The 12,161-nt window shown below is 34.8% G+C and overlaps 1 long non-coding RNA gene across 1 annotated transcript; it reads left to right on the forward strand.

Moving 5' to 3' along the window:
- Positions 1-6,631: 6,631 nt before the first annotated feature.
- LOC149493108 (uncharacterized) lies at positions 6,632-7,203 on the forward strand. The gene is made up of 3 exons (XR_016322822.1): positions 6,632-6,673; positions 6,767-6,893; positions 6,984-7,203. It is a non-coding gene; the product is annotated as an uncharacterized LOC149493108 (long non-coding RNA).
- The last annotated feature ends 4,958 nt before the right edge of the window (positions 7,204-12,161 follow it).

The raw sequence follows: 12,161 nt of genomic DNA on the forward strand, positions 1-12,161 counted from the left end.
TGGGCTTCTTTTCGCCCTGGGTATATTATGGGTATATTAGCATGGGTATATTAGCAAGCAAGCCTATATTAGCAAGCAAGCCCATATAATAGGCCCAAATGGTCTCAATAATATTTGGCAGAAAGAAAAAGATAAAATTATATTATCATAATCACCTTCACCTTCACATGGCGATAGTGCAATTCATGATGATATTCCATTATTAAAGTCAAAAGATAAAAGATAAATCAAAGAAAAGAAATGTGAAGATAAAAAGAAAAAAGTAAAAAGAAGGACAACTCATCGTCCTCATCTTCTTGTAAAAGGCAGAAGGAACCTTATTCCTTCAATTTGATCTCATAAACTAGTGGCAGACCAAAGACTATTCATACACAGTAAAGGTCAACCATTATTCAGCACAGTAAAGGCCAAGCTACTCTTTCAACAGTAGAAGCCAAAGTTCAACAGTAAAGGTCAAAGACACAGTGGCAGACAACCCACTGTTCATCCACAGTAAAAGCAAGATTCCGTGGCAGACATGTCACTGTTCATTAACAGTAAAAAGCAAATAGTATAGATTCTTAAAATTTCTATATAATGGGAGCCTTTCCCCATGTGAAGGCATTGTCCAATTATAGGCAATCCTAAGCCCAAAAGCTTAGTTAGTAAACCTCTCTCCTCTCTTTCCAACGTTCACTGTAAGGATTCAAGGTTAGAGATTCTTTAAACTTTGTAAGTCTAATCTTTTAAATTTTGTATATGTCTTTCAATTTTGTAAATCAAATTTAATCTTTGTAATTAAATAAAGTTTTATATTTTGTTTGTAAACTGCTACTTATTAAAAGCCCTGTTAAAGGCTTCCTTCTCTTCTCCCTCCACACTCTGACTTAGTTCTGGGGATCCCAGGCTAAGGTTGCAGGAACCCTCAACCTTAATTAAAATAAAATCAATTAAAATTGGTTGAGTTAATTGATAAATATTTGTGATCTGTTTTTTGTATAAGTATGCTCTGTGGATGCAGCTCAGTCTGATCTTCCACATCAGAAATTTGTATTGTTTGTTTATATTTGTTTGATCTAAACAGTAACTGTTTGTTCATGTTAAAAAGACAAACAGTAACTATTTCTTAAACGGAATCTAAACAGTACTTGTTTAAGTATTGGTATATAGGCTGGAAACCCAGAAGTGCGGGCTACTGGTCCAAAGGACTATTTAATTAGTCATCTTCTTGGTATAACAAAGCCACGTATCATACTTAAATTGTATGTTGATTCTCAGGTAAATGAATTTTATAAGTGTTCATATAAATCCATTAAATCATAGTATTTTCATGTTACTTCCGCCTTAAAATTGGTATCAGAGCCACTAGGGCACTATCGGGCCCGCTCCATGGAGGGTTCTCACAGTGTGACACTGTGACGAAGCACTGGCTCTTACCTCCAAGTTATCCTATTCGACGCTCTGAAGCCTGGCGGTTAAATTCCCCAGATCCTTCACCGTCAGCCCTTCAATGGGGTAGGTTGGCATTGTCGCGAGGCAACAAAATCGATAAAGCCGTAAAAAGTGGTTCTGAGGTACTGCAGGTTGGAATACTTCAAAATGTGTAGCTTATTATGACTCAGCTTCTCCAAGGCAACTAATTATTTGTTTGCAATTCCAATTTGCAGTCAGAGCCTTACTTGATAGGTGAAGTTATACCAACAAAGGACTAGATTATCCTTGAAGGTGAAAGCATTATAAACTCAAAAATAACTACAGTAAAGGAGGCTCTTTACAGTTTGAATAGCTTGGAAATTAAATTAAAGGTAATCACTGTTTCTGAAATGTGTCCATGAGAGCACAGCGGATTGTAATGTATTCATATATGACAGCAAAATATTGTTGTGCATGTGAAAAAAATAATGCTATTCATGGATTGAAGGGTTTTAAATGATTTAAATTAGTTATTTTGGATATTATTATGAAATAATGCTTTATTTTTATTATTGTTGTTATTATTCTTAAATTTTTTTTTTAATGAATGATGCGTTTGGTTTGGTTGGAGGCCTAGTAGTGGCCATTTTGCTTTTGGAGAATGTTGGTATGATATAGGAGTGGTTATTGAAGTGTTTTTACATTTGAGATTTGATTGAGTTGTGCCGAAGTGCTGCCGAATTTTTAGCAAAAAAATTCAATATGTGGAATCGTATACTTACCTTTATTAGGGTAAAGGTAATAAATGAACTTAGTGAATAAATGAACTTAGTGATTTTACATTTATATATAGGTACCCTTATTATAGAAATAACCTTAGTTAGTTATAAGCGTAAATTGAACATTACATTAGTGGCATGTTTTAAGGATGTTTTAGACTAATGCAATTACATATAATTCACCCTTCATAAACACATTGTTAATTAGGTAAAAAAAATGCGAAATAATCGAGATTGGATGTACTGGAGGTTCGAGGTCAATGGGATATTACGACAAGAGTTCCTGCAAGGATTAGAGGCGTTTATACAGTTTGCAGTTGGTAATCCCAGTTTTATGGATGGTAATAAGTTGAGGTGTCCATGTAATCACAAGAAGTGTCGAAATCGAGCCTTCTTAGACATCGATACAGTGAAACTTCATTTGTGCAAAAATGGGTTCGTGGAAAATTATTACGAATGGATACATCATGGTGAAGCTCGAGTTGCCAGTGGGTTAGGGCACTCCATTCCGGTAAGTTTAGAAGTTCAGCCTTATCAATTTCTCTATGGTAATCAATGCAATGATATGGTGATCGATGCGAGTAGAGTACAATGTGATTGGGATAATATGGAGGAATCTCCAAACGTTGCAGCACAACAATTGTTTGACATGCTAAGTGCAGCTAACAGTGAACTGTGGCTTGGATGCAAGAATCATTCAGTTCTGTCTGTTGTTGCACGATTACTACACATGAAAGCGGAGCACCATTTTTCAGAAAGGTGTTACGATGATTTTGTGCAGTTAGCAAAGGAAATGTTGCCTGAAGGCCATTCAATGGTTGATAATTTTTATCGGACAAAAAAATTAGTTCGGGGATTAGGACTACCGGTAGAAAAGATTGATTGCTGTCGTAATAATTGTATGATATTCTGGGGTGTTGACTCCGAATTCAGAGAATGCAAGTTTTGTAATCTTCCAAGATATCAACGGCGGGGTCAAGGGACTGGTAGAGTACAAAGAGAGAAGGCTTGCAAGAAGATGTATTATTTCCCTCTTGTTCCTCGCCTTCAAAGGTTATATGCATCTAAGGCGACAGCTGAACACATGACATGGCATGCTTTGCATGAATATGATGATGGTATAATGACTCATCCATCAGACTCTGAAGCATGGAAACATTTCGATAACATTCATCCTGTGTTTGCTGCTGATATGAGAAATGTGAGATTGGGGCTTTGTACTGATGGGTTTCAGCCGTTTGGCCAATCAGGACAACAATATTCATCATGGCCTGTCATTGTGACACCATATAATCTACCACCGTCAATGTGTATGAAAGATGAATATATGTTTTTGTGTGTTATTGTTCCTGGCCCTACTAATCCAAAACATAAAATTGATGTGTTTCTGCAACCTTTGATTGCCGAACTTAATTATTTATGGGAATATGGGGTTGAAACATTCGATATTTCGACCAATCAGAATTTCATAATGCGAGCTGCTTTGCTTTGGACCATCAGTGATTTTCCAGCATTTGGAATGTTATCTGGGTGGAGTACGGCTGGCAAATTGGCATGTCCTCATTGCATGGAAAACACAAATGCATTTACACTAAAGAATGGAGGTAAACAATGTTGGTTTGATTGTCATCGCAAATTCTTACCAGAATCTCACCCTTGGAGGAGAAATCGACAATGCTTTAGAAAGAACACGACTATTGTTGAACCCCCTCCACCTGTGAAGTCTGGAGCTGAAATATTATAAGAAATTGAAGATCTGGGGCTTATGAAAGTTACAGAGTTAGGTGCAGATGAGGTAAATACAAGAATTGGCAGGAATAGCGGGTGGGAAAAGCGAAGCATCTTCTGGGATTTGCCATACTGGAGTTCACTTCTTATCCGTCATAACCTTGATGTCATGCACATAGAAAAAAATGTGTTTGAAAATCTGTTCAACACTGTCATGAACACTGAAGGGAAAACCAAGGATAATGCAAAAGCTAGAGCAGACATGAAGGAAATTTGTCGTCGACCAGAACTCGAGCAATCTGTACTTACTGGTAAGTTTCCAAAGGCATGTTATTGTTTAGATAAACCCCAAAGGCAATTATTGTGCGAATGGCTACGATCATTAAGGTTTCCAGATGGCTACTGTTCAAATATGGGTAGATGTGTGGACATGAGGAAGCACAGATTGTTTGGTATGAAAAGCCATGATTGCCATGTTTTCATGCAAAGATTGATCCCTGTGGCATTCCGGGAATTATTACCAGGAAAAATTCGGGAAGCAATGACAGAATTGAGTCTCTTTTTCAAGGAATTGACGATAACTGTTATCCGATGCGATGATATGGACCAATTAGCGCGAGAAATCCCAGTAGTGATGTGCAAGTTGGAGCGAATTTTTCCACCCGGCTTCTTTGATTCTGTGGAACATCTGCCGGTTCATTTGCCCTATGAATGTCGTTTAGCAGGACCGGTACAATATCGATGGATGTATCCATTTGAGAGGTGATTCAATAACATCTCATTCTAATGATTACATCATTTATTTGAACTTATACTTACATATTTAAATTGTACAATGACAGACACCTGCAGAAAATTAAAAAAAATGTGCGCAATAAGGCAAAGGTCGAGGGATCCATTTGCAATGCATATTTGGTGGAAGAAGCTTCCACATTCTGTTCACACTACTTTGACCAACATGTTTTCACCAAGCATCGGAGAGTGCCACGTAATGATGACGGAGGAGATCGCGTACAATCTGAGTTTGAAGGAAATATAAAAATTTTCACCTATCCCGGGCGTACGATTGGTAAATAAAAAAAAAGACGATTGACTGATGCAGAGATACAAGCGGCTCAAACCTATATTTTATTGAATTGCGAAGAGATCACACCATATGTACAGTAAGTATACATAATGTAAACAGTCTAAAATTGATGTGGGCCGTTGTTAAATCATACTTATGCTAATTTGGTTCGTTGATAAATAGGAAATATATCAATCTTTTGCGGCTTCAAAATCCCAATTTGCCTGATACTGCAGTTGATGCAAAGCTGGACACGGAATTTGCAGAATGGTTCAAATATTATGTAAGTTACTTTCAAAGTACACAACACGGAATGTACATTTATTAAATCTGACTCATGTCATTACTATTTCCCATAGGCTCGAAGCTTGGAAAGCGATATTCGTAACAGATTTATTACGGATCTGGCAAAGGGGCCATTACTGGTTGCTAATGCCTACTCTGGCTACTTTGTAAACGGTTACAAGTTTCACACTGAGGGTTATGGGAGAAGCAGAAAGACAATGAACAGCGGTGTGTGCATAAAGGGATCGAACTACAGTGATGTGTCAAACGATTTTTATGGGAAATTGGTTGAGGTTTTGGAGTTAGAATATCCAGGCCTACCAATGAAGTGCACAATCTTATTCAAATGTGATTGGTTTGATCCTACGCCAAACATTGGCACGAAGGTTCATCCTAAGTATAATCTGGTAGATATTAATCAAAGAAGAAGATATACAAAGTATGAACCTTTTGTGTTGGCAATGCAAGCTGCACAGGTGTACTATGTCCCATATCCATCGTTTAAACGAGACCGATGCGATTGGATGGCAGTGTGTAAAATCAAGGCTAGATCAGTTGTTCTTGCACTTGAAACCAAACAAGCTGCTTCACTCGCAGTATCGGAGCCATTTCAAGAAGTTAGGGTTGAAACGCAACCGATGCAAGTTGTTGAAGATTTAACAGATAGATTGGATGATGAAAGCCGATCTTATGTTGAAACAGGAGCATCGGATGATGAAGAGGAAGAAGATCAAATCATCATGGGTACCTCAGAAGACGAATATGAAGAAGAGGAAGCTGATGAAGAGGAGGAGGAAGCAGATGATATTGAAGACACTTAAAACTTAGAGCAATTTTACTATTACAAATTCGTAAATGTATATCTAATTAATATTATTAATGAAGAAAATCAACAGTATTAACTTTCTTTACTCATATTTACGACATGTTCAACAATTCATATAATTGTATAAATTCATTTTTTCTAGGTTCTGATATCTGCAGTACAGATGGCTAGAGGCAGAGCGTTTGATTCTGACACGTCCGGCAGTGGTTCGCGTGGAGGACGTGGCCTTGGACGCAGTGCCCGTGGACGAGGAGGGTCGATCCCTCATCCTTCGTCAGGTACGTCTGGTGCTTCGTCATCTGCTCAGCGACCAGTACTGCCGCCATCACATCCTTTTTCAGGTACGTCTGGGGCTTCATCCTCTGCTCAGCGTCCAGTACTGCCGCCATCACAGCCTTCTGCTCCTTCCTCTTCTACCCCCGTTTCTGGACCAGTACAGACTCCACCAGCTGCACAGTCACCTACTATGCAAGGTAATCATAAATGTCATAACTGTCATTTTAATTATATATTAATTATCTAAAAATTTATAACATTTGTCACTTCTTTTGCAGCTTCATCAGATCCACGTATCACCCTCAGTTTGGTAGCGGGACAGTAAGTACTTATTCAATTTTTCCGCAAGCATATTTTGTTCACATTGTGATGCTTTCGTGTAATTATATTTCACTTCTGTTTTTTTTTTTTTAGCATATATCCATCTTCTCGAGCAGCGAGGCAAATTTTGAGGATAATCAAGCTCCAGCTGCATAAAGAAGGATACACATGGGATGCCGTACCACAAGAGGCGAGAGACTTTTATTGGGAGGAGTTTCAGGTACTCTTTGGTTTAAGTTCTATCATCATTGAATGTTTACAATTCAAGATACATCCTTAGTGTTGAAACGCTATATTTAATTTTTTGCAGAAACATTTCATATGGGACGAGGCCATTACGGCTATGCTGAAAGTAGCCTGGGAGAAGATATGCGCCGATCGATATGCTGACTTCACCTATAGGATGAGAAAAAGCGGTAAGAAGCAGCAGTGTGTGTCTCAGGAGATATGGGAGAGCTGGCAAAAGGCTTGGGAGGATCCTGCCTTCAAGAGAAAGCGGGAGATATTTGCACAAAACAGGCGCAGTGAGACTGGCGGTGATGGAGCAGGACCTTCTAGACACACAGGTGGATCTATATCTGCTATAGAGACAGCTCGATTATTAGTAAGTGTACTAGTCCCTTTACATGAAACTGATGTTTAATGAAAGGACACTATATATATTAATATATCATGCATAAAAATTCATTACAGGCTGAAAAATTACGTCGTGAGCCCACACCGATTGAGGTGTTTACATACACTCACACTAAGGACCACGATCTGAATACGTTTGTCGACAGACGTTCGGTCAGCGTCAATGTAAGTAACAATGAATAATATTTACATTTGCCTTCTACTCGTTGCGAAGATGTACAAAGTTCAATATAATAAAGCTTGCAATTGCATTGATTAATTAATTTTTTGTTTTCAGGAGAACTATACTACAGCTCGGGAGCGTATTGTTACTTCTCAGACCGATGAATCCGAAGCTGAGTCAAGAATTGACGAGGTAGCGCTTTATCTCGAGGCTGTAGGGGGCGAGAAGAAGAGGAAGGTATACGGCATCGGGTCTCAGGCATCACAGTTTTATTGCGGCTCAGCAGCTCATGCTTCTACAGCCAGCGCAGCACGACAGTCGGAGCACACTGACTCACAGTATGACGATGATATACGGGCTCAGCTTGCTGATCAGCAGAGACAGATTGCAGAGCTTAGAGCGCATGTGATGCGGCTGTCCGGTGAGCCCCGTGCTGGTACTTCTTCCTCTGATCTTGCGCTTGCTACAGACCGACATGTTTCGACGTCTCAGCAGCAGCCACTACCGGCTCCTGATCCCGATGCTGCAGCCGATACCTTGGTCACCCCTCCTGGCGCTACATCACATCCAGCAGCTACTACTCCCGGCGATCCAACATCGGATCCTGCAGATGAGCAGCAGCATAGATTTGATTTTGGACCTTTTTAGTTTTTTATTTGTATTTTGATATTTTAATTTGTTCAGTACAATAAAAATTACATTTTTACTTTGTTCTTGAATTGCATGTGTGATATATATGTATATATGTCAATTTTCACAGGTACGGAAAAATTTTGGTTTCATAATAATATTTAATTTTTTTTATTTTTTTTTTCATTTTGTGACCGATTTGCGACCGATTTGATACCGAAAATTACAATTTTAAATTAACATTTTGCGACCGCTTTAAAAATTTGCGACCAATTTTTCTGCGACCAAATTGGCAACTGAATTTCAAATTAAACCACGACCAAAATTTGCGACCGATTATTCAATTTTGCGACCGACTATATCGGTCGCAAAAGTGCGACCGATTAAATAATCGGTCGCAAATATTATTTGCGACCAGGTATTTTGCGACCGACAATTTTCGGTCGCATATCGGTCGCAAAGATCAATTTGCGACCGATATACGCAATTTTGCGACCGATTTGTCGGTCGCAAAATAGCGTTTTTTTTTAGTGATCATACTATAGTTCATGGAAATCAAAAATTAAACCATAAAAAAGAAAGAGAAAGAGAAAATAAGTAATCTTTCCTTATGAATCATTTGAAAATTTCTAAGTTTTCATGCACCTTTAGCATTCTTGAAAATTTGGGTAGATGCTAATAAATCTTTCCACGTGTCATCATGTTCCAAATTATTAAAACTGAATTTGTAAAACTGAAATGCAAGAAACACTAGGAAACTAAAGCTGATACTATTATCATTGACCTTATTAAAAGAAATCCTTTTATTTTTTAATTTCTTTGCTCACTCCATTACTCCAATATTGGTTCAGCCTGAAATCTCCATAAAAAGAATAATTCAGATTTCAAAAGCTGCTTAAACAAGAGCAAAACCTTTCTAAAATTACCAAACTTATCCTGTAATAGCTTGCATCAATATACAAGTGCAACATAAAAATGTCAAAATCCCTAATTGCAATTTCAACCTTGCATAACCTCTATCCAACATTGTTTTAGATAATGAAACAGCAAATCACATTAATCAAGCTAATAAGTGTGCAAAACATTGTTCTAGATAACGGCAATATGATATTTTCATAATTTGAAAATTCGAAGAGCAAAAAATAAATAGCGAACCTGAGATTATAGGTTCAGTTATAGGGAAAACCTGATAGTGGGTTTCTGTTCAAAGAATAATAAGAACATAAAAGAAGAAATCGAGAAGGAATGAAAAGAAGAATAACCAGAAGAAAGAATCAGAGAGAGATTTTACTGAGATTATCAAAATTGGAAGACAATTCCCTTTTAAATAAAATTGATACTGTAACTGCTCCTTACAAACTACGGTTCATTAACTAATTACTGCTCCTAACAAAATATTTAAAAGAAATGTAATTTAAAATATTTTTATTAGGACTGATTTTTGATTTTTTTTTTTTTTTCAATTTGAGTGGATTTTTGTTATAAATTTATTTTTAAATACACATCTATACGTAATTAGATCTTTGAAATTTTTAATTTTTTAATTTATTTTTCAGAAAATATTTATTGTTAAATTTCTATATTTTTTATTTTTCTACAATTTGATTTATATAAAATTAATATTTTAAATTTTTTTTTGATTTGATTGGATATATTTTATTAAAATTAATTTTTTAAATAAATACTTGTAGATAATTAAACCTTTCAAAATTTGTAAGTTTTAACTTTTTCAAATTTATTTTATTTAAACATATATGATAATAAAACATTTGAAATTTTTTAAATTTTTGACTTTTCAAAGTCATTTTTAAATTTTGATTTTATTTTGATTTAAAAGATTTTATTTTAGGAGAGGGACAAGAAAAGAATATATTTTTTATTTTAATATTATTTTTTATATTTGTATAATTTGATTGGATATATTTTCTTGACTTGACTTTTATTTTCTTTTTTTTTTCCTATCAAAATCAAATTTCATTATATCATGATCTTCTCAGTTGGAGAAGGGGCTGACTTTTAACATTCAAATCGGTAATTTGTTTAAATAGATGATCCTCGGATGATTACATACTATAAATTTTTTGATATTTTTTCTTTATATTTTAAATTTATTTGACTTAAAGGAAAATATAGTTTAGGAAACTGGAAAAAAAAAATCTAGAATTATATAATTCTGTTTTGAGTCACATTTTGGGATTTCACGGGTCCGTGTATATGAATATGTTCATTTTTATAATGTATTGTCTAAGTAATATCGTCACTATAGCCAAAGTAATTCCCACCAGCATTCTTACTCATGTTACTTTTAAACAATTCAAATCATTTTTTCATTTCTTTTCTTTTACCTAGCAATAAGAAATAATTTTTTATGTTTTTACTTTTACATTATAAATATACATAAATATTGATTTAGGGTTGGGCTACATGGGATTGAGGATTGAATGATGGTTTAATTTACTTTTTGAGCACCTATTAAGGTTTTAAGAATCTGCATGTATAAATTAGGAGCTGAAATTAAATTTAAAGGTTGAATTCACTTGGGAGCTAGAAATATTTTTCAGTGGGATCATTTATTTAATTTGATTTTTAGTGGGGCAATTACGCTAAAAGTTTTAAAATTTTTCACTTAAAAGTATATTTTTCAAACTTTTTTTTATCAATTCAACTCTATAATATATATATATATATATATATATATATATATATATATATATATATATATTTTGGAAAGTTGGGTGGGACAATTGATCCCACTAATCTAGCTGTGGCGCTGCCTCTGGTTAGGTTGAACTTGATTTGAATACGACTTCATTATATAAAATAGAATTAAGTGTATAAAATTAGTATAATAAGTAGTTTTTAGAGCAAACTATAATGTAAATAACTATTATATTTATTTTAATCTAAATAAACTTATATTTTGTATTCATATAAACAAAAAAAATTAAATATGTAATTCACATCATAAAAAGACTAGTTATATATAAATATTATTAATACTTTTTGTTTTTATCACTACATCGCCTGGTATTCTTCAATAAACAAGGAGAATGATGATGAGAATTATGAATATGGATGATGATGGGTCTTTTGAAAAAATTCTAACAGAAATTAGAGAAGAAAAATATGAATCCAAAGTACTAGAATTGTTTCAACATAAAATTTTTAGAAATTTTGTGCGTAGATTTGAAAAGGAAGCCATTAATAAATCTATAGAGGGAGGTGATCGTTTAGGTGCTTCTGTAACTAAAAATAGGAGAGGCAGTAGTGGAAAAGATATATTAATGGAAAAAACTTACGGAAACAAAGAAAAAAAACAACAGTCGATTGCTGGAGAATGAGAATAGAGTTTTGAAATTGAAGATTATGCAAAAGAAGAAGAAAGGGAAAGCAAGAGACTTGAAAAGCTAAAGAAGTTGACTAAGACAAAGAGAGTAAATTTAAAAGAATTGGGATCAGAGCCACAGCAAAAGGAGTCGAAAAACCTAAAAGAGTAAATTTAAAAGAACTTAGGTTAGAGCCACCACCGGACATGCCAAATGAATGGAAGAGGGAAATGATAAAAAAATAGGTACTGAAACCAAGTTACCCATAATAAAACAAATATTTTAGAATTGATACAAGCACCCATTGTGGCTGTTTTACAATTCCTTGGAAGCAAATTAAAAATTCACAAGTTTCTTACAGTAGACGACGGAAGAGACCTAAATTCACCTAAAGAGACTTTGACTAATGGAACCATTTGGATGAGTCTAAGTTGAAAGGAAGTTTTAACTATTAGATGGAAGGAAATTTTAGAAATAAATTTTACTGGTATGAATTAAATTACCATAATATAACTTTGATAATTTCGAGTTAATGTAAAACAAAACTATATTATCGTCATTCTCATTATAGTGGTAGTAAATTGGAAATAGTGCAAGTTCTAGTCATAACAGTACTAAAGTAGGTTTCTTTTTTATTTGATCAAGAATAAGATTTTGCTTTATTTAGTCAATATATGGTTAACTCTTTTTTTTTTTTTTTTTTGTTAATAATAATAATTGAAGATGTAAAACT

The sequence above is a fragment of the Jatropha curcas genome, chromosome 10, assembly GCF_041381405.1.
Source record: "Jatropha curcas cultivar XTBG-Jc1 chromosome 10, XTBG_Jcur_1.0, whole genome shotgun sequence".
Taxonomy (NCBI): domain Eukaryota; kingdom Viridiplantae; phylum Streptophyta; class Magnoliopsida; order Malpighiales; family Euphorbiaceae; genus Jatropha; species Jatropha curcas.